This window comes from Periplaneta americana, chromosome 16 (assembly GCF_040183065.1).
Source record: "Periplaneta americana isolate PAMFEO1 chromosome 16, P.americana_PAMFEO1_priV1, whole genome shotgun sequence".
In the NCBI taxonomy this organism is placed as follows: domain Eukaryota; kingdom Metazoa; phylum Arthropoda; class Insecta; order Blattodea; family Blattidae; genus Periplaneta; species Periplaneta americana.
Genome location: NC_091132.1, coordinates 148,138,875 through 148,162,133, shown reverse-complemented (window position 1 = coordinate 148,162,133; position 23,259 = coordinate 148,138,875). Strand labels below are relative to the sequence as shown.

At 36.3% G+C, this 23,259-nt stretch overlaps 1 protein-coding gene across 2 annotated transcripts in view; it reads right to left on the bottom strand.

Moving 5' to 3' along the window:
- The window catches only part of LOC138691292 (uncharacterized), a 56,009-nt gene extending 53,266 nt beyond the window's left edge, over window positions 1–2,743 (bottom strand). For both annotated transcript variants that reach the window (XM_069813129.1, XM_069813130.1), the window contains exon 1: window positions 2,652–2,743. The gene's annotated coding sequence lies outside the window, so the exon portion shown is untranslated. The remainder of the gene's footprint in view (window positions 1–2,651) is intronic.
- Between the last annotated feature and the right edge of the window lie 20,516 nt (window positions 2,744–23,259).

Below are 23,259 nucleotides of genomic sequence, written 5' to 3'. Positions count from 1 at the left end.
AAGGAACCCGGAGGTTCATTGCCGCCCTCACATAAGCCCGCCATTGGTCCCTATCCTGAGCAAGATTAATCCAGTCTCTATTATCATATTCCACCTCCCTCAAATCCATTTTAATATTATCTTCCCATCTACGTCTCGGCCTTCCCAAAGGTCTTTTCCCCTCTGGCCTCATAACTAACACTCTATATGCATTTCTGGATTCGCCCATACGTGCTACATGCCCTGCCCATTAGGTTTCGTAACAAGCTGTTTTTTACGGTGATGGGTTGTTAGCCCTTCGCCCAACCCCCAAGCTGGAGGACCACCCCTTATCGGCTGTCCACGACTGCTTATTCAATATCCTAGGTACGTAGAAGTTTCATTTTATCACTCACTCATTTATTACAATCAGCAATTTAGGGAGGTAAAATATAAACAAATAATGAAGCTACTTCCTCTTTGCAATAAAACTGAATATAATTAGCCATACTTTGCACTGAATACACTGAACACACATATATTGTGCGAATATCATTAACTGCAACACAAGATACGTACATATATATATATATATATATATATATATATATATATATATATATACATACATACACTTAAGTAATGCCATTAATTATTTCAGGGAGTTGCTCTTTGACATATTTCAAACAAAAAAGTTTAATACAATTCTGACCTTTTTGCTTCCTTTTCGAGATAAAAATGTTGTTTTAAACGAAATATTTCATAGCGTGTTAAGAGAGTAGTATATTATGATAATGAATGAGTGAAAGAATTTTAGTTTTGTTCTTTAAATGTGAAGACATTTGATGCGAACAAATGTAACATTGTAAAATTCGTTTGCAGAACGGAAAGTTACATTTGCTCGGCTTAAATTTGTGCACATTTAAAGGATCTATGATTTATTATCATAATATACTAGTCTCTTAAACTCAATGAACAGTTTGGGAATTAAATCAATGGCTTTCCCAGAATACGCTATGAAATATTTCATATAAAATAATTTTCATCTCGAAAAGGAAGCAAAAACGAGAAAAATTTCATTGAACTTTTTTAGTTTGAAATATCTCAAAGAATAACCCCATGAAATGAATGACACTACTTATGGTTCAGTCTATATATATATTTTTATTGGGTTATTTTACGACGCTGTATCAACATCTAGATTATTTAGCGTCTGAATGATATGAAGGTGATAATGCCGGTGAAATGAGTCCGGGGTCCAGCATCGAAAGTTACCCAGCATTTGCTGGTATTGAGTTGAGGGAAACCCCGGAAAAAACCTCAACTAGATAACTTGCCCCGACCGGGATTCGAACCCGGTCCACCTGGTTTCGCAGCCAAACGTGCTGACCGTTACTCCACAGGTGTGGACATATATATATATATATATATATATATATATATATATATATATATATATATATATAGCTCCAGGACCTGCTTCCTTTTTGCAACGAAACGATTTGGAGCTCAACTCTAATTCCATTGTAATTTACCACCAAATGCTCGGAATCATACACCGTTCTTGCAGTAAAAGATCGGGCATATTTTTTAACGTATGAAATAAGTAAAACATTAAATTGACCAAAAAGTGAAACCACCCTTTTGCAGGGAACCCATCAATTAATTATTCATTCTTCACCACCACAGCAAGATAAGTCAGTAGCATTCAGTTTAATTTTGACATCAACGAAGAAAGGCCGATAAGTATTACCTGAAAGTCTCTCATTGGCGCCGCAAATCTAAACATGGACCATGCACCTTTTTTCGAAGGAAGTCGAACTTAGGATTTTTGTCGCTTTAGGCCGGTTTTCAACTCTTTAATCTCAGATAATATGAGCAGTTCAGAGCAGAAGTGGTGTAAGTCAAAAATGGGTAATGAGGGTTAAGGCCCATTCACAATGAAAATTAAACATAACCGTAACATAAACACAGAAGTTTGCGCCCAGGCTACCAAATGGGATCATTCAGAATGATTCACACAAGCATTGACATAAACATTACCGTAAGACGTTAACATGGAAGTTTGCAAACTCCAAACTTTCATGCTTATACTTACGCGATTTGCAAACAGAACACAATCGTGGAGCGCTGAAGTATACGACAGAATATGGGGAAATGGCGTCGTTGTTATATTTCCATGGTTACCAAGTATGTTTGCTGTTATGTTTATGTTCCCATCGTGAATGATGGTATGACTTCTTGATTTTACCGTATGTTTAATTTTCATTGTGAATGAGCCTTTAAAGTAAACATTCTGTAAAATACAGCGCAAAGTAGCAATTAATATTCAATTTATTTAAACGATTAGTAGCCAGTTGATAGCAAGAAAGCAATACTAATTGCTACTTTTCGCTGTATTTTACATAATTTTTACTTGAAACCTCATTACTCAATTTTGACTTACACCACTTTTGCTCTAAACGGCTCATATATCAAGCATAATAAGTATTCGTCCACCGATGATGACCTTTATAGGCCTAGTGACACACTGGAAATTAAATCTGGCTCCGTGGACTGTATATATATATGTAACTACAACACAGTTATGCACTTGCGCCGTACTTACGCATCAAGAGGAGTAGAATCCTACTCCTCTTGTTACGCATGTATTATCATTGCCTACACAATGATCGTCGAAGAGTGCAACTTACCTGTTGTAAAGCCAGCTTGTGGATGGGGGAGCAGTCGGTCAACAACTAACTTAACCTGTTGTAAGCAGCGCTGAGTTGTACTGAATGGCGAGATAGTGTGTCACCGGGATGACCTGTAGCTATGCAACATCCTGTGAGAAATTACACATGGAAACAATGTTCAAATGTCGCTCTTCCTACTTCAGAATCTCAGTTTAATAAATTGAGGAAATGTAACAGGAACTATGGCACCATTGTTACAGTAATGGGAACGCAATGTCATACTTTAATTCCTTTACTGTAGGCCTATGGTTTTACCTTTTCTCCGAAGAACATACATGGCGGGTTTAACTTTGATAGAGAAGATGAAACAAATGTTTGTAGGCTGCGCCATAAAAAGTGCCTGTGTATTAATAATGTTTGAAAAGTGGAATTATTTAAAATAAGGTATTTTCAACTGGAACAAAGTGGAATGATGTTTCAAAACCTTTAGTTCCAAATTATTCCACCAGGAACGGATTTCCGTAAGCTTATGATCGGTTTCATGACTATCAATAGAAACACTTTAACTTACTGGTTCTTTATTTAATTTCGGGTAAGTCTATTTCATTTCGATCGAAATAGTGGCACAATTCGACCCACATCAATGTTGCAACAATTAATTATTTCATTCACGGATCCGCCGCTTGAAATAGTGGTCAGCATGCCTGACTGCGAAACTCGCGGGCACCAGTTCGAATCCTGATTGCTACAAGTTACCTAGTTAAGGTTTCTCTCGGGTCTGAAGCGTTCTATTGTCAGTCCCTCTCCACAGAACTTCCGCTTATTCTTCGTCATTTACAATAGACATTATCCGTTCTTGGAATTCATTACTTACAGATGTTAGGGGCTGCCCGACCCTAAACGCTTTCAAGTTCAAAGTGTCCCAGGGTATAGGCTATATATAATTCACATGTGTAACTAGTTTATAATGCACGCATTGTATCCTTCACCTGACATAATTAGGAACATTAAATCCAAATGTTTGAGATGGGCAGGGCATGTAGCACGTATGAGCGAATCCAGAAATGCATATAGAGTTTTAGTTGGGAGGCCAGAGGGAAAAGACCTTTGGAGAGGCCGAGACGTAGATGGGAAGATAATATTAAAATGGATTTGAGGGAGGTGGGATATGATGATAGAGACTGGATTAATCTTGCTCAGGATAGGGACCAATGGCGGGCTTATGTGAGGGCGGCAATGAACCTCCGGATTCCTTAAAAGCCAATAAGTAAGTAAGTAACTAGTTTATAAAGTAATCATGCAATTTAATTTGTCATCTAATTTAAGTAAGTATTTAAGTTCGATAATCCTCTGCTTATGCGTATTTTTCTGTTTCGATTTTGTCTGAGGTATAGCTATAACTTTTTTTTTTGTATTAACATTATATTATCATGTACTTCCTTTTTATCCTCTGGTTGAGTGGAAGAGAAGGCCTCACCGCTTTAACTCTGCGAGAATAAATAAAGTATTATTTATACCTTCGCCCAACTTCAAGACAAGCCTGGAATGTGACCACTGCCATTGGTTGAATAGCAATATTATTCTTCCTCCTTCGTCTGCCTGCAATGTTTACGTCACGTGTCAGAAATTATGGAACGAAGTATAATAACATAGTTTACTATCAGGCTTGAGATGTGTGCAACAATAATAAAATAGTTCTTTCTGTGACATACGAGTATATCGTCAAGTGAGATGTACTGCCTGATAGGCCCAATACATGTATCAGCCAAAACCTCAATCAGAGGATAATATTCATATGATTGAATTAATTTGTTTGTTTTTTCATCATCATCATCATCATCATCATCATCATCATTAATCAGGATTTTGGTCTGGTTTGGCCCGTACTGCCTCCATGTTGCATTAAGTATGGTAGCCTATCTATAATTTGTTTAAAATTTTAGACTACTATTATGGGTCATTCTCTGTCATCTTTGAACACTCTACACTTCTACGTTATTCCTGAGAAGTGTATTTTTGTATCGCTTTTTGGTAGTCTGTTATTTTCTATTCTTGATATGCGTTCTTTTAATTTATTCCTTGTTTTTCAATTATTTCAGTAATTAATACTATTTATACCAAGTTCTGTATGTATAATATAATTTTTGTCTAGGAGAGAATGTCCAGCTACTGCAATCAAGAATCACAATTCGGAAGTCTCTATTATTTTTGTTTGACTATTCATGAGTGCTCAGTTTTCAGATCAATATGGGGAGTAGAATAGCGATCACTTTATAAAACTTGAGTTTAATTTCTTTTCTTATCTCTTCTAAAAGTATTCGTCTTAATGTATCACAAAATTGCCTATATCTATAGTTTCTAGCATCAATGTATTTGTTTTCTATGTAAGGGACCTGACACCTCAAACAATTAAAACAGCTAACTTGTTCAATAACAGGCCTATTTCTTTTACTAGTTCAGTTCTTACTGAATTTTTATCACTGAAGGCCATTTACTTTGATCTTTTATACTGATATCTTCATATTAAAAACTTTTTGGGTGTTTGGTTAAGTTTAAAGACTGATTTCTGCTATTCATTCTCTGATCTGAAAATGACTCAAAAGTCATCTACAAAAAGTATAGATGTAAAATCAATCCTAATAATTATGAAGTTCAGCTGTAATTCAACTGTCCATTGTTTAATAATTTCGTTAAATAAAACTATTGTCTGGATTTGAGGGAGGTGGGATATGATGATAGAGACTGGATTAATCTTGCTCAGGATAGGGACCAATGGCGGGCTTATGTGAGGGCGGCAATGAACCTCCGGTTACTTTAAAGTCAGTAAGTAAGTAAGTAAGTAAAACTATTGTCAGTGCAGTGGCGGCTCAAGGTCAAGCAATGAACTGCATTTTCCACGTGTGCTTACCCCATTCCTGGACCATTCTCCTCAACTGAAGTCAGCTGGGACAGCCGGGATTACCAGTGCTTTAGTTTACAGTTTTCAGTTCAATGACTCGTGCGTGATTCTTACGTTTGTACGTGACCTTGACGCACCAGTGTGCTGACAATAGATAAAGGGGACAGCTCTATCTAAAACCTTGATTTGTCCCATTTTCAGTGATTGATAGAATTTGCTTTTATTTTTAACCACTCTGTATGCTTCTAATGAGATGATGTGGTATTCCAGTACTATTCTGCCATAGAAAATTTCGACCAACATTATCGAAGATCTCTCCGTAATCCATAAACACAAAGAAGATTGGTTTCATTCTCTTTTAATGTATTTTTCTATGAATTGAAACTAAATAGCATTTCTTGTCGACTTTTGTGTTCTTATTACGAAAATGTACTTAGTTTTTGCCCATCACATCAGAATTTTCCACAATTCATAATTTTATTTTTAGTTAAGGAATGCAGGGACTGAATTTTCAAACTTCCACACTTCTTGACAGATTTTCTTACAATTTTTACTATTAATTAACAGCATTAACAGTAATAATATAACAAAATTTGAATTTAATCGGACTAATAGTTATTAAGTTATTTTTTTTATATTTTGATATGCAAATAATGCCAATTAATCAAACGTTCCATGGGTCACTGTTTTCTAGATATAACATTAAATGTAATAATAATATTTATTTTGAGTATGAATTATATACATAGACATACTTTTACAATGAAATATTTAGTACAACTGATTTTATTTAAATGTAATATTTTCAGGGGGGATTGTAGACACTATCCCCACCATGTTAATTTTACCTTACTTTAGGTACACTTTTGTCAGAAATTATCACACAGTTATTAACTTTACAAATTTATAGTTTGAATATTTCTGAATCTTTGTGTATTTTTGAAGTGTGTTCGTACAAAAATTAATATTTTTAATTGTTTTTTATCATTTTTTTGCTGCAATTTAAAAGTAATTTCATATATATCTCTGTAAGTTGTTAGATTAATGTGGATATGAATTAAATATTTCATGTTCTCACCACTACTGCCACATGCCTGGAATGTTTTACACTGGTAGAATTTTTCCAACCCATAATAAGCGGCCACTCCCTGATTTTTGTATCTGAAGTAAATGCACATGGATGTGCAGGTGCCTGTTCCTATCTGTGGTATATTTAGGACTGTTTAAGCAGAGATAGGGCTTCCCATTGGGAGAGGAAAGAATGGCCTAGGAGGCAAACATTTACACCAGAAATGAAGAACAATATTCTGGAGCCATTGCTTTACCCCACCAAAGTTTTGTTGCCACCCTTACATATTAAATTAGGTCTTATGAAGCAGTTTGTGAGATCTTTGGACAAAAATAGACCGTGTTTTAAATATCTGTGTAGTAGATTTCCCTCACTCAGTTGTAAAATCAAGTCTGGAATTTTTGTAGGCCCCCAGATACGTTCATTAATGTTAGACAACTATTTTCACACTGTTATGTGTGATTCAGGAAAGAATACTTGGGATAGCTTCAAAACGGTTGTAAGTAATTTCTTAGGCAACTATAAAGACCACAATTACAAAGAAATGGTTGAAACTATGTTGGATAACTTCAGAACTTGGGGCTGCAATATGAGTGTTGAAGTTTATTTTTTATATTCGCACCTCAATTATTTTTCCGAGATATTACTTCAGTATTGGGAATAAATTTGAATAAGGAACAAAAAAAAGTTTCCTTTCCAGGCAGGATTCGAACCACGGAAGTCCTAGTTACCAGTCTATCGTGCTCTGGAGTGAAAGAGGCTCTGCAATCAGCTATGAGAGTCGGTCCGGTTTTTTTTTTACCAATACTGTACATAAATTCCTTTTCAAATCTAGTTATATACATAAGAATAACTCTGTCAATATTTACCAAAAACGAAAGCATATAAGAAAAAGACAAAAATATTATATAGGCTAAGGCTAGGTAGCATAAAGTTGAAATACAATACAATTTAGCGTCTGGAAGGCATATACTCCACCTCTAAAGCTTCTGCTTGATGGTTGATAGTATTCTGTGCTGCTCTAGCGTATTCTGCAATAACTGTATTTTTTGCTTGTTTTGCAACATTTTCTTGCCTTTCATCCTCAATACAAGGACGTAGACTTACCACATGAGGAATTCTAACTTTCCATTTGACTGCTGCTTTCTTTTTTTATTGAGAAGGAACAACAGTGCCCTCAGACAGATGTCAGCTGTGTGCAATTCACGGTATTACATCTGCTGCTCTCTGGTTGACCTAAAAGTATTGAAAGATGATAAATGAAGTTGAATTTAATAAAGGTGGAATGAGTTCGAAGTCCAACGCCGAAAGTTACCCAACAATTCTGCTTCAATTCGTTAAGGTGGAAACGTCGAAATAAAATGCAACCAAGTAACTTGTCCCAACTAGGATTTGAACATCGCTCATTTGACGGTCGGACATGCTGTTGCTACACAGCTGTGGATGAGTACTGCATTAATCGGATTTAACATTGGTAAATAAGACCTAACTAATAATGTAACATATTTTATTTCTACTCAGAGTCGTGCAATTTGGTCCAAGTCCACGGGCTTGTCCACCGCTGACCGAAACGGGCTAAGCGGTGTCGCACGGAACTAGCCCGTGCCGTCACCCTGCACCACCGCACGGGTCGCGGCGGACTGCTTGTGGAGCGGTTTAGTGCAGTGAACTTGTTTGTATCAAAGCATGAGCCCAAGCTTCCGCTTCTATCAGTTACTTATGAATTGAGTTGGCGCGGGTTTGTGCTTGTGTGTACGGTTCGATCAACGATCAGCTACTGTTTCAAACATTTGATTTCTGTTTTTCAAGATGAGTCCAAATAATGGTGCATCGCAAAGAAAATACAGTCTCTGTGAGGCTGTTATTACACTATCAAAGTTATTTGACAAAGAATATTATGATAAAATATTACATCAAAGATCTTTGATAAAAGATAGGATTTGGGGTATATTACACTACATGAAATCTTTTCAGAAGATTTTATCAAACATGACCTAAAATTAGGAACAAATCTCTCCTAACACTTGTTCCACAACAATGAACACGCGTTCCGTGGATTTGTTAATACTAATATTTACGCGTTAAGTTTACGATTTGTTTATACTGTTATTTACGCGTTAAGTTTATAACACCATGAATAAATATCTGGTCAGGGGTTAAACCATAGATTGCAAGACGTGATAAGAGAGGTATACATCTAAACTTATTGAAAGAGCTATAATGAGAGGACTTGAAAAGTTGTACAAATTATTATAAAATATTATTTACTTACAAATGGCTTTTAACGAACCCGCAGGTTCATTGCCGCCCTACATAACCCCGCCATCGGTCCCTATCCTGAGCAAGATTAATCCATTCTCTATCATCATATCCCACTTTCCTCAAATCCATTTTAATATTATCCTCCCATCTACGTCTCGGCCTCCCCAAAGATCTTTTTCCCTCCGGCCTCCCAACTAACACTCTATATGCATTTCTGGATTTTCCCATATAATATTAATATTATATTATAACAATTATTTATTTACATTTCATTTGCTTCATACTCCGATGTCAGAATTTTTGTGGTAGCAACAGTCCAGTTATATTTGGAGCCGCCATATTTGTTTCACGGTATAGAAATATTTTATCAAAGATAACAAGTTGCACTCATATTTAATAAAAGATCTTTTATCAAAGGAACTTTTATAAAAGAAAACCCATTACACTGTCATATATTGTATAATATATATTTTATAAAAATATCTTTGCCAAAAAATTTTGATAATGTAATAGCAGCCCGGAAAAACTTTATCACTGACACCGGCCGTTAAAACATACATTCTAAAATACAATCTCTCTAGAGAAAAAGTAGTGAAGGAAAAAATCGCAGTAAGACGGTTAAAAAATACAGAGTCGGATGAAAATTTTTAAAAAGTACCATAGGGACAGTTATGGAAAATATTTTAATTTTGTACTATGTCCGGTGTGCTCATGCCACACATCAAGCGAAAGCACAACTAGCGCGCAAGCAGGAAAACAGTAGAATGCAATCAACTGGTGGGATGACGTCACTGCAGTGCTGAGACGAGTGCTGAGGAGTGCGGTGGGCTAAGTTGGGCTGCGAAGCCCATCTCAACGGGCTAGGAAGCGGGCGCGCCAAGCAGTGTTGGTCTTGGGAGGTCTGGGCTGCTTATTCATTAGGACTGACAGTGCTGCGCTGAGGGCCAATCTGCACGACTCTGTTTCTACTACGATTTGAAGATAAACATGACAAGTGTCTTTTTTTTTTAGTAGGTTATTTTACGATGCTTTACCAACATCTTAGGTTATTTAGCATCTAAATGAGATGAAGGTGACAATGCCGGTGTTACCCAGCATTTGCTCATGTTGGGTTGAGGGAAAACCCTGGAAAAAACCTCAACCAGGTAACTTGCCCCTTCCGGAAATCGAACCCAGGCCACCTGTTCGCGGCCAGACGCGCTAACCATTACTCCACATCACAAATGTCGTTATCAGCTACCGTGACTAACTACCTCAGTTGATTATCCAAGTGTTGACACATTTGAAATAATGAGACAATCCAGTCGTGGAAGACTGAGATGTAAAAGAACACTTTCTTCGATCCATTCCTGAAACTTCTGTGGCAGATATCGTACGGATTAAGTGATTACTTTCAATTACCTTTACCTTTCAATGCATACACGATTTCCAATAAAATTATTGCACGACCTTATTTCTTTCTAAACCCTCCGGCGTGGCTCAGTCAGCCAAGGCGCTTGCATGCCGATCCGGAGTTGCGTTCGGGCGCGGGTTCGATCTCCGCTTGGGCTGATTTCTTGGTGGGTTTTTTCCGAGATTTTTCCAAACGTAAGGCGAATGTCAGGTAGTCTATGGCGAATTCTCGGCCTCATCTCCCCAAATAACATCTCGCTATCACTAATCCCATTGACACTAAATAACCCAGTAGGCCTAGTTGATACAGCGTCGTTAAATAACCAAGTAAAAAGAAAAAATATTTCTTTCTACAAAACAAATTAAAATTTGTCTCGTCTATCCACACAATTTGTTTTCCTTTGCATTATTATGTTGATTCAGGATTTGAACACATTCAGTTCCTTTGCTTTATTTCCGGGTGAATTCATTGCTACTGGTTCGTAATGCACTTGCTTCATTGTAAACATTCTATCTTCAAGATAATTGTCTACAAGTAAAACACAGACAGATTGAAGTGTTGCATGACCTTTTACTTTAAAGTGAGACTGGACTCTTCTTTTATCCATCCAATTATTTGTGCTACCTGCCGCTCATTTAAGATTTTTGGCTTGCTTCCTCCTCTTGTTGTCCATTTTCATTTCCCGGACGGATTCAGCTGTAGACAGTCTTATAATATTTGAAGTTTAATTGATTGCTTAATTCTGCCGAATCTTCTTCCCAATTAGCGGAAACCATTATTACATTGCCTCGCCACGTTGTTTCCTCAGCAACATCTTCTCTTTCAACGAAGAGAAACTCGAAGCAGTGTTCCTGTCTGCATGGTTGCAGTCCTAGTGCAGATTTTCGTAGAATCTACACACGACATATTCTATAATTATCTTGAAGCTTCATTTCACTTATACGGATAATGCAATTACAAATTGCAGGAAAATTCCATACCAATCAAGGTCTTACGAAACAAATTGTGAACAATATAAACAAAATGTGAATTTTTTTTCATAGCAACAAGAGTGAGAGAAAATCCGAAACGGATAGCTGCTCCATAATAAGGGATAATGTACGGTTACAGCTTCATAATTAACATAATTAAACAATTATTTAACATACATTTCCTTTGTTCCTACTTGACGTTTTAAAATTTTATTACTAAATTATATGAAACACGTTTCACATTTTCTGAAATACAATTAACGATTAAGGATTTTGAAAATAGAATTATTAATGACGATTTCTGAAATTAAACTTACACATTTTGGTTTACAATTGATTACACTTAAATACAATTGACTCTTTCTGAAATACCATTGACTAAACTTAAATAGAAACCGGACACAGTTTAGGCAATATGAAAGAAACATTTTATTTTGAAATCCAATGTCAGGAAAAATCTATAAACAATGCAGAAGAGTTTAACATAAATAAATTCTACCAAAAAGAAAAACAGATACTCAATGAAAACCTAATTCACACAAATAATCCATTATATCAGATTCAAATAGACACGTAAAATAGTCCTATGCCAGGCCTGCAGAACCCGTAAGTAGGGGAAATATGACGTCAACCTCACTACACTTCTATTGGGGATGATCGATTTCTGCTTAGAGTTGTTGACATTCTTTGCATGTGGAAAGTCCATCAGTGGCGGCATTGTAATTTAAAAAAGGATTGTAATAGTCATTGTATTTATAAAGCGTTATGTCGTTTCAAGGTTTACGATCAGGTCAGATTTTCTGTCGGTAATTTCTTTGAGATTTCTTTGTACAGTTGTCAAAAAAAAGTGGCCGCACTCGTGAACAGCGAATATTTTCTAAGTCCACTTCGGGTCGCGGCGATGTTACACGATGCATGTGCTTGTACAAGCAGTTCCGGAACTATGAAAATATTCCGTATTTGCGCTTCGTAGACCAGCGGTAGAGTGTTTGCTTGATGATTCGAAGGTTGTGGGTTCCGGCCTTCTTAAAGTTTTTATTTTATTTTTTAATCGTTCTTTAGCGATGTAAATTTTCTTTATTTTATTTTTTTAGTTGGTTATTTAACGACGTTGTATCAATTACGAGGTTATTTAGCGTCGATGAGATTGGTGATAGCGAGATGGTATTTGGCGAGATGGGGCCGAGGATTCGCCATAGATTACCTGACATTCACCTTACGGTTGGGGAAAACCTTGGAAAAACCCAACCAGGTAATCAGCCCAAGCGGGGATCGAACCCGCGCCCGAGCGCAACTTCAGACCGGCAGGCAAGTGCCTTAACCGACTGAGCCACGCCGTTGGCTTAGCGATGTAAATAATATTCAAATTATCATTTATATTCTGTTATCGTTCTTTATCGATATCAAGTTATTTACATTTTGTTATAGTTCTTTAGAGATATGAATAAAATTCAAGTCATCATTTGTATTCTGTTATCGTTTTATAACGATATTTATAATATTCACGTTTTTTATATTCTGTTATCGTTCTTTAGCGATATAAATAATATTCAAATTATCATTTATATTCTGTTTTCCTTCATTAGCATTATAAATAATATTCAAGTTATTTATATTGTTATTGTTCTTTCGCGATATAAATAATCTATATTTTATGTAAGTAATTATTATAATACAAATAACCATTTTTCTTTGTAAAATAGGTTATTTTATTTAGATAATTAAATAGGTATTATATAATATCTTATATTAATTAAACAAACCGATATTTATCATTTATATTCTGTTATCGTTCTTTAGTGATACTGTATAAATAATATTCAAGTTATTTATATTGTAATCGTTCTTTAGCGATATAAATAACATAAATTTAATATTAGGTTCGGAAAAATCCAGTTGCATAATACTGGTATTAGTTTTTCTTTTTGTATTATTACATTATACTATCTTGAACCACAATAAAATGAAAAGGAGTAACGAGGAATTGAACCTGAGACGTTGACATCTAAATTCCGACGTTCGTCCGCTGAGCTACGAGAGCAAAAGTGTGGAAACATTTTCGGAAAAATTGGCCCAATCACACTCTAAGATTTTCTGATGATTCGTAGAAGCTAGTCCAGGATGCGGGGGGCAAAGGCTAATTGGGATTTCCCGGTCTCTGATCGGGTCAAACATATTGATAGAACTAATATTTAACCCTTGCCGTGACTTTCGGTGAAGTCCAGAAGGCCCAATTAGTCACATCCACTCTCCTCATCTCCACGCTTGGGCCCCCTGGAATTTAATAAGATACGAAAGAGATAGTGGTGTGCGGAAAGCAACAGGAATTTACCGCATTTATCCTTCCCAAGAAAAACTGCAAACATAAACAACGGAAGCTTTTAATAGAAGAAGAAGGATCTTCTGCGGACATCTGGAAAAAGAACTAAGGAAGAGACTAGTGAAGTGCTTTGTGTGGAGTGTGGCATTGTATGGGGAAGGAACATGGACATTACGACGAAATGAAGACAAACGAATTGAAGCATTTGAAATGTGGATGTGGAGAAGAACGAAGCGTGTGAAGTGGACATACAGAATAAGAAATAAAGTTGTGTTTGAAAAAGTGAGTGAAGAAAGAATGATGCTGAAACTGATTAAAATGACGAAAAGGTATTGGTTGGTTCTCTGGTTGAAAAGCATAATAGACGACATTAGGATATGTGGATCATATGCGGAGACGAAGAGGAAGGGAGAAAATAGGAAAGATTGGAGAATGCTGGGTTTGCAATAAAAGACCTGCCCATGGGCAGAACACTTATGTATGTATGTTCAGAATGCCTGAAATATAGTGTCTAAGAACAGTCGCTATTTGCAAAGTCTAGTCAATTCCATGCCCACTCGACTGCAAGATGATCGAGATAAAGGGAAGCTAGACTAAATATTAAATTGTGGCTTTTTGTTTTCTTTTCTGAACGATAAATTGTTTGAATGTTCTAAGGCCGACACCAGTAAATTTGTTTTGTTTATGGCACGAAAGATATTTTTATTGAGAATAAAATCTTTTTTCTTTCCATTTGCAGCCACAATATCATAATGATAAAGTCATGGCATAATATATTAATGAACCTGATGTTAATTACTAAAATAATCGTAAAAGAGAAAGGAGCCATTATGTATATTTTGTCTCTCTCTCTTAAAAACAAAACAAAAAAGAACATAAAAAGCAGGAGGTTGTATTCGAACATAGGACCTCACGAATAAGAGGCCGGGACGCTACCATTATGTTATCGAATAACACACAGACTACCTCAATTATAACTGTAAATATCAGGCAAATTGGTCCAACAACATGTAACATCGCCTGCATCTGTAGCGAAGATACCCGAAGGGAACTTTGTTTCAAGAGAGCGGCCACTTTTTCTTTCGACAACTGTACTTGTATCGCAATATATTATTGGGTATGCATTCCTTAGAAATATATATTGTGGTTAAATGAAGTTTGAAGGTATCTGGTTTCGCCTGCAGCAAGTTGTGAAGATACAAATGACAAAATAATGTTAGAAATATGGCCAGATTTTTGTTAGTCGGTCTCATCTTCAACTTCTTCACATGTGACAAGAGTTTGCAACTCCGCTGTTGCCAAGAAGTAACAAAGCTGTAAAAGAACTTATCACGCACAACGCAGACTTCTGACATTTTTAATTTTCCTTTCACTCCTTCTGTTTCAATAGGCTGAACAGTCTACCACGGGCAATACAAGGAGTTCATGCAATAGAATTCTGGAATGGCGAAAAAAATTAGCTAAGTGGTTTTGGGAAATATTTAATTTTGTTTTGCGTCATGTTTCCAAGTTTCATGCCATATTTTGGTAATTTTAGGGCATAATTCCAAACTTCCACAATTATTAGGTCAAGTAAATCCGAACCAAACTCATTAATGTATACGAGTGTATGATTTCTTTGGTTTATAAAGTTCCGTCTGTGGCTGCCTGGATGTGTTGCTGGTGATGTTTGGAGAACAAAAGGATACTCACTATTTCATCTTACGTATTCCCTCTTTCAGTCAGTTTCATGCCATCAATATTTATGTTTACATATTGACGCATTAGCTTCGATTACGCCGGCTGAAGATGTTGAGGTAGATTAGCTACTTCCCTCCGTAAAACAATCTCGACCATGGTTGGGCTTGGTTGATGAAGGAGAATAAGGGGAACACAGGGACAACAAGGTTAATACATGGAGATAAAGACGAATACAAGGCGAAAAAGACACATACAAAAGAACAAATGTAATAGAATAAGAATACAAGAAGAACAAGAAGGATAGAGGGATAACAAGAAGTATACAAGGAGAACAAACGAGGAAAATACACAGAAAACAAGGGCAACGTAACGATAACAAGGAGAATATAAGGGTAAAAGTTGAAATACAAGGAAAATCATGAAAATAAAAGGAGAACAGGGAGAATATAAGGGTAACAATTGGAATACAAGGAAAATCATGGAAATAAAAGGAAAACAGGGAGAATATAAGGGTAACAATTGGAATACAAGGAAAATCATGGAAATAAAAGGAGAATATAAGGGAACAGTTGGAATACAAGGAAAATCATGGAAATAAAAGGAGAACAGGGAGAATATAAGGGTAACAATTGGAATACAAGGAAAATCATGAAAATAAAAGGATCATATAAGGGAACAGTTGGACTACAAGGAAAATCATGGAAATAAAAGGAGAACAAAGAGAATAATAAGGGTAACAGTTGGAATGCAAGGAAAATCATGGAAATAAAAGGAAAACAAGGAGAAAATAAGAGTAACAGTTGAAATACAAGGAAAATCAAGGAAATAAAAGGAGAACAGGGAGAATATAAGGGTAACAGTTGGAATACAAGGAAAATCATGGAAATAAAAGGAGAACAAAGAGAATACTTGGATAACAGTTGAACTACAAGGAAAATCATGAAAATAAAAGGAGAACAAGGAGAAAATAAGGGTAACAGTTGAAATACAAGGAAAATCAAGGACATAAAAGGAGAACAGGGAGAATATAAGGGTAACAGATGGAATACAAGGAAAATCATGGAAATAAAAGGAGAATATAAGGGAACAGTTGGAATACAAGGAAAATCATGGAAATAAAAGAAGAACAAAGAGAATATAATAGAATGAAAATAATGGAAATGAAAGGAGAACAAGGAGAAAATAAGGGTAACAGTTGGAATACAAGGAAAATCAAGGACATAAAAGGAGAACAGGGAGAATATAAGGGTAACAGATGGAATACAAGGAAAATCATGGAAATAAAAGGAGAATATAAGGGAACAGTTGGAATACAAGGAAAATCATTGAAATAAAAGGAGAACAAAGAGAATATAATACAATGAAAATAACGGAAATTAAAGGAGAACAAGGAGAATATAAGGGTAATAGTTGGAATACAAGAAAAATAATGGAAATTAAAGAAGAACAGGGAGAAAATAAGGGTAACAGTTGGAATACAAGGAAAATCGTGGAAATAAAACGAGAATATAAGGGAACAGTTGGACTACAAGGAAAATCATTGAAATAAAAGGAGAACAAAGAGAATATAATACAATGAAAATAACGGAAATTAAAGGAGGACAAGGAGACTATAAGGGTAATAGTTGGAATACAAGGAAAATAATGGAAATTAAAGAAGAACAGGGAGAAAATAAGGGTAACAGTTGGAATACAAGGAGGATCACGGAAATAAAAAGAGAACATGGAGAATATAAGCAGAGCGAACAATAACAATACAAGGAGAACGAGGAAAATACAAGAAGAATACATGGAGAAAAACGGAATGTAAGGAGAGCATCCGGGATACAAGGACAACATGGGAATCTAAGGAGAACAAGGGAATTAAAGGAGAAAAGGAATACGAAGCGAACAAGGGGATTACGGGAAGAACGGGGAGAAAACGAGGAGAATACGAGAATATGCGAGAACAGAGGGGATACGAGAATATGTGAGATACAAGGACAGTATTGGAGATGCAAAGGAAATAAGAGGAAACAAAAAGAACTAGGGAATACGAAGAGAACAGGGGAAACACGAGGAGGATACGGGGAATATGCGGTGAACTCGTAGGACACGAGGAAAACACATGAGATACAAAAAGAACAGATATCCCCCATTTTCGGAGAACGCGAGGGACACGAGAACACGTGAGACACAAGGAGAATAGGGGGATGCAAGGAGAACAAGGGGAATACAAAATGAACAAGGGAAATATGGGGAGAACAGGGAAAATACGAGGAAAATACGGGAATATGCGGAGAACAAGGGGAACATGCGAACACGCGAAATACAAGGACATAAGAATACAAAAAGAACACAGGAAATACGAGGAGAATACGGGGGATATGCGGAGAACAGATGGGACACGAGGAAAACACATGAAATATAAAGAGAATAGATATTCCCCATGTGCGGAGAACGCGGGTGACACGAGGACATGTGAGATACAAGGAGAATAGAGGGATGCAAGGAGAATAAGGGGAATACAAAAGAACAAGGGAAATATAGGAAACAAGGAAAATACTACAAAAATACGGGGATATGCGGAGAACAAGGGGAACATGTGAACACGCGAAATACAAGGATACTAGGGGGTATGGAAGGAGAATAAGAATACAGAAAGAACAAGGGGAATACAGGGAGAACAGGGAAAATACGAAGAGAATACGGGAGATATGCGGAGAGCAGGTGGGACACGAGGAAAACACATGAGATACAAAGAGAATAAAGAGAATAAGGGGACTACAAGAAGAACAAGGGAAATATGAGTAGAACAGGAGGATACCAGAAGAACAGGGGGATACGAGGAAGATGGAGGATATCAGCAGAACACGGGGTATACAAGGAGAAAAGTTTGTAAGAGAGGGGATACGAGAAGAACAGGTGGATACTAGGAGACTACGGTGAAACTAGGAGAACAGGGTGGATAAGAGGAAATCAAGGTGGGCAAGGCGAATGTAAGGACAAAAAATTGAATACAAGGATAACAAATGAAAGAGGAGGAAAAAAGCACAATACAAGGAGAACAAGAGTAATACAAGTAGAAATAAGAAAAGACGAGGAGACAATGGGGAATACATGGAGAAAAAAAACACGCAATATTAAGAAGAAGATGCAACGAGAATAAGATTATTGAAAGGAGAAAGAGGGAAACAGGAAGAAAAAATGGTAATGGAGTGAGTAAAAGGAGAATAGAAGAAGAAGGCGAGGGATAGAAGAAGAACAAGGGGAATACAAGCAGTACACGTGGAATACAAAGAGAACCATGGTAGTGCAAAGAGAAAAAGAGGAACACGAGAAAAAGGGGAATACAAGGAGAAGAAGGGTAATACAAGGTGAACGCGATAAATACCAGGAGAATAAAGGGTGAACAAGAGGCATACAACGAGGACAAGCGACGTACAAGTGTAACAAAGGCAACACAAGGGAACAACCGGAATGCTAGGAGAGCAACCGAGATACAAGTGCATAGGGACTGGAAATATTACAAGAAGAATGCAAGAAAAACAAGTGGAATACAAAGATAACTATGGGAATACAAGTCGAACAGAGAGCATACCGGGAGAACACGAGCAATTCAAAGAGATTATGTGGAGTACAAGAAGAACAAGTTGAAATCTAAGCGAAGAAAGGAATACAAAAAGAAGAAGGTGAATGCATACAGAAAAATGGAGTACATGGATTAAGCGGGGAATACGTGGAGAACAGGAGGAATATCTGGTTAACGAAGGTAATAAAAGAACAAACAAGGAGTGTACAAGGGAAATACAAGGAGAACAATTATCTAATATATAAAAGTGAATGTGGGTATGTATGTAGGCCTATGTTCTCTATACAAATCTACACGCTTTGACCGATATGTGCCAAAGTTTGCACATTCAACCTTCATAACCAGGAGAAAAACATAGCCTACATTAAAATTTTGCAAATGGACGTTAAATTAATTAAACAATAAAAAAAATTAAAATAAGTACGATCAAGCATTCATGTTTGATACTAAATTGCAACCTTCTATAGTCAATTGTTTTTTATTATTGTCTGTTGTATTCAACATCGACTTTCACGAGGCCATGGAAATTATAACACGAACTTAAATAACATTATTGATACAGCATGAAGGCTAAAATCTAGGCAATTCATGCAATAAATATCTTTACGCAGTCCAGGACCATATTATGAATTTCTCGATACAGTTGTAGATAGTGAGCAAGCTGTGTTTTATTCAACTGAATTCTTGAATTCAGTAAGACTACAAGGATTGCTACCATATAATTGTTTTAATGCTTCATATTGAATCACCAATAGTACTATTGCGAAATATTGACCCACCAAAATCATGCAATGGAGCAAGAATTGGTGTGAAAAAACTCATTCGAAACGTAGTAATAGAAGTGACAATATTAACTGGAAAAACGAAACGAGAAGATGTTATGCGTTGTGGAAATAGCAATCTCTTAATTTATAAAAAATAAAAACCGGTATATACGTCCCTGAGAATATTAGTCTTTATGTTAAAAAAATGACTTATTACGAATTCATATTGTATCTGTATTCTGTGTATAAAAAAAGAATTAATATAATATGTTCTGAATTTGTGAGATATAGTTTCTCAAGTCATATTAAAAAAATAGGCGTACAGCGGTTAAGGGTAAAAAATCTTTCAATATAAATTAAATTATATACGTATATATTGATTCTTTGGTATGAACGATAGAGAGAGAAATTTTGGCTCTCGATGACACCCCAACGGGTTCAGACTGGGAAGAAGGGAATTTCTTTGTTTATCGTCAGCTGTCTCTGAAATGCAAGTGAAAGCACACACAGACACGAAATTACGTGAAATGCACAGCTTCAGATCAATGTACAGATCTTATAATTATTTGTTCTCTGCCTCTGTGCAACGTCACATTTGCGGGGGAGGAAAGGAGATGGCAGAAAGATTGTAATGCTTTTTAATACCTTGACTCCCATGACTAAGATAAGTCACTTGAAATTTAACAGTCACTGACCGGCAGAGATAAAATGTAAGATCTGTAAACATTGATACAATGCTATGATACAATAGGGATCGAGGAGTGTATCTCTGTTTTGCTCAACTTCAAGTCAATGCTAATTCATTTAAAGTTTGTGTGACTGTAGCCTGTATATTATATGTTCGTTTGGTTTTATCTATTTATAGTTTGGTTTCTTTATTATTTTATTTGTATTTCTGGTGATATGGAAGAGAAAGCCTGATGGCCTTAATTACGCCAGAATAAATAAATAAACACATATATGTAAACAGTATATATACATACAAATTAAAACACATTTGAAAGTAAGGCAAGTGATGAAATATTTCCTTTCGTTGCCTGATCTGTAGTTGTTTTAAATTGAGTTAATCCTTTGAGGCATTTGGCTAAGAAGTTCATTAATTCATGTAAGTGACGCTATGTAAAGATTCATCTTTATGGACGAGGAAAGCTTATTGAAGACATTTCGTTTTGATTGTCTATAGTTGAGTTTCTGAGATTTCCGAAAAGTCTAACAACCAGTTTAATTAAAAAAAAAAAGAAGCAAAAAGGACAACCCGGGCAACGCCGGGTGCTTTCAGCTAGTTGTAATATAAGGAAAAGAGGGGAATACAAGGAGCACACATATTAAACAAAGAGAATGCAAGGATAACATAGGGAATGCAAGGAAAGCAAGGGAAATGCAAGGTAAACAACGTGTATGACAGAGAAACAAGGAGAATGCAAGGAAAGCAAGCGGAATACTGATATAACTATCAGAATACAAGTCGAACGGAGGGAATACAAGGAGATTAAGTGGAGTAGAAGGGGAATAAGTTGACAACAAAGGAAACTTGTGGAGAACAAGATGAATACAAACAGAGAAAGGAGAACACATGGAGACAACGGGGTATACAAAGAGAACAAGGGGAATTCAAGGACGACATAGATCTTTGAAAAAGAAAAGGTGGAATGGAAGAAGAGAAATATGAGAAAAATGGAATACATGGAGAATAAGGGAATACAAAGAGAAGAGAGGGAATGCAAGAAGAACAAGAGAAGTCCGAGGAAAGAAAGGGGAAAACAAGAAGAGCAAAGGAAAAGAATAGAACAACAGAAATGCAAGGCGGACAAAGCGAATATAAAGACAACAAGGGGAATGCAAGGAGAGCAAGTGGAAGAGAAGTTAAACAAAGAGAACAAGCATAATACAAGTAGAACGAGGCGAAGATGGTGAGGAAAGTTGAAGACGTGGACAAAAAACATACAAAGAGGAAAGTACATGCACTGAGAACAAGAGGATGCAAGGAGAATGAGATTAATAAAAGGAGAATGAAGGACATCCGAGTGAGAAAAAGGAGAACAAGGGGAATACAAGGCGAAAAAGACGAATGCAACGAGAACAATTAGAATATAAGGATTACAAGAGGAATACAATATTAACAATGGGAATAAAATGATAGCAAGGGGGAAATGCAAGGAGAATTAAGGCAACATAAAGAAAACATGACAGATACATTTAGAACAAGATTAATATATTGGGAAGAAAGTTATAATATATAGTAAAATATATGAAATGCAGGGAAAACTAAAGGATTAAAAAGTGAATAAGGGGATTATAATGAAAACAAGGTGAAGCCGAAGAGAAATGAGGAAGATGAGAGAAAGGGGAAGACGAGAAGGAAAAGAAGAATGAAGGACAATAGAGGAATACAAGGGGAACAAGGGGAATCAAATGAGATGAAGTTTAAGTCAAGGATGACAAAGGGAATAGAAGAAGTGTAAAGGAGGGCCCTTCCATTGGCCAAATTGGGGATCGATCATTATTATTTTTTGGCCACATTGCAGTTTCTGTTTAACTATAGTAATTATAGTACGTCACTTTTTAACACACTATTAATTTCACTTTGAATTTAATAAGTAGAGATGGAACAAATTTTTCGTAAGCAAGGTACCGTTCAATAACATATTATAATGTCTTCTTAAGTGAACAGTTTAGTAGTTAGCGAGTGAAGATACGTTTGTAACGTGCAGTGCAGTTTTATTAAGATAGAATGAGCACCATCACGCATTTTAAAATTGAATTTCATGGTTGTCCAGCTACCTTGTTTAAGAAGAAATTGTAGTCATCACTACACAGAATTAAAATCTACTACTTCTGACGCCTCAAACAACAAAATCTGTAAACTAGATTGAAGAAGACATTACCCTTCTTCTTCTTCTTGAACTTGAAGTACATGTGTTAAAATCTTGTCGAATCTTTAGCAATGTGAAATAGTCTTTGAAAAATACATTTTATATATATATATATATATATATATATATATATATATATATATCAGTCTAAGTTTTCTTGTATAGTATTGAATTGGACCATGTATTGCGGGTCCCTATCACCACGGCATGGCGTATCCTCAGGTTGGGATCGAGGAGACGGCCTCCAGATAAGGAGGGTAGCTGTGAATATATTGAAGAAGCAGTTGCGGACAGCCGATGAGGGGTGGTCCTCCAGTTTGGGGATTGGACGAACGGCTAACAATCCATCACCGTAAAAAGTAGCTTGTTACGAAACCTCAAAATAAGCCTCGTAATGGGACTGATTCTCTAGCACGACCACAGCAAAGGAATCAGGTTATGAGATTTGTTACTTGGAATGTTACAAGTCTATATAGAACATGAGGGGTAACATTAGTGGCAAAAGAACTAACTAGATATAGAATAGACTTTGTGGGAGTACAGGAGGTTAGGTTATATAGGAACGGCATAACACAAATAGGAGATTACTTGTTGTATTATGGGGAAGGAAACGATAATCACCAATTAGGAACAGGATTCATTATTCATAAAAGAATAAAATCAGCAGTAAAAAAAGGTCGAATTTATGAGTGATAGGTTATCGTATTTAGTACTTAAGGGTAGATGGTGCGAAATCGTAGTCATAAATGCTCACGCCACTACAGAAGAGTCCACACCTGTGGAGTAACGGTCAGCGTGTCTGGCCGCGAAACCAGGTGGCCCGG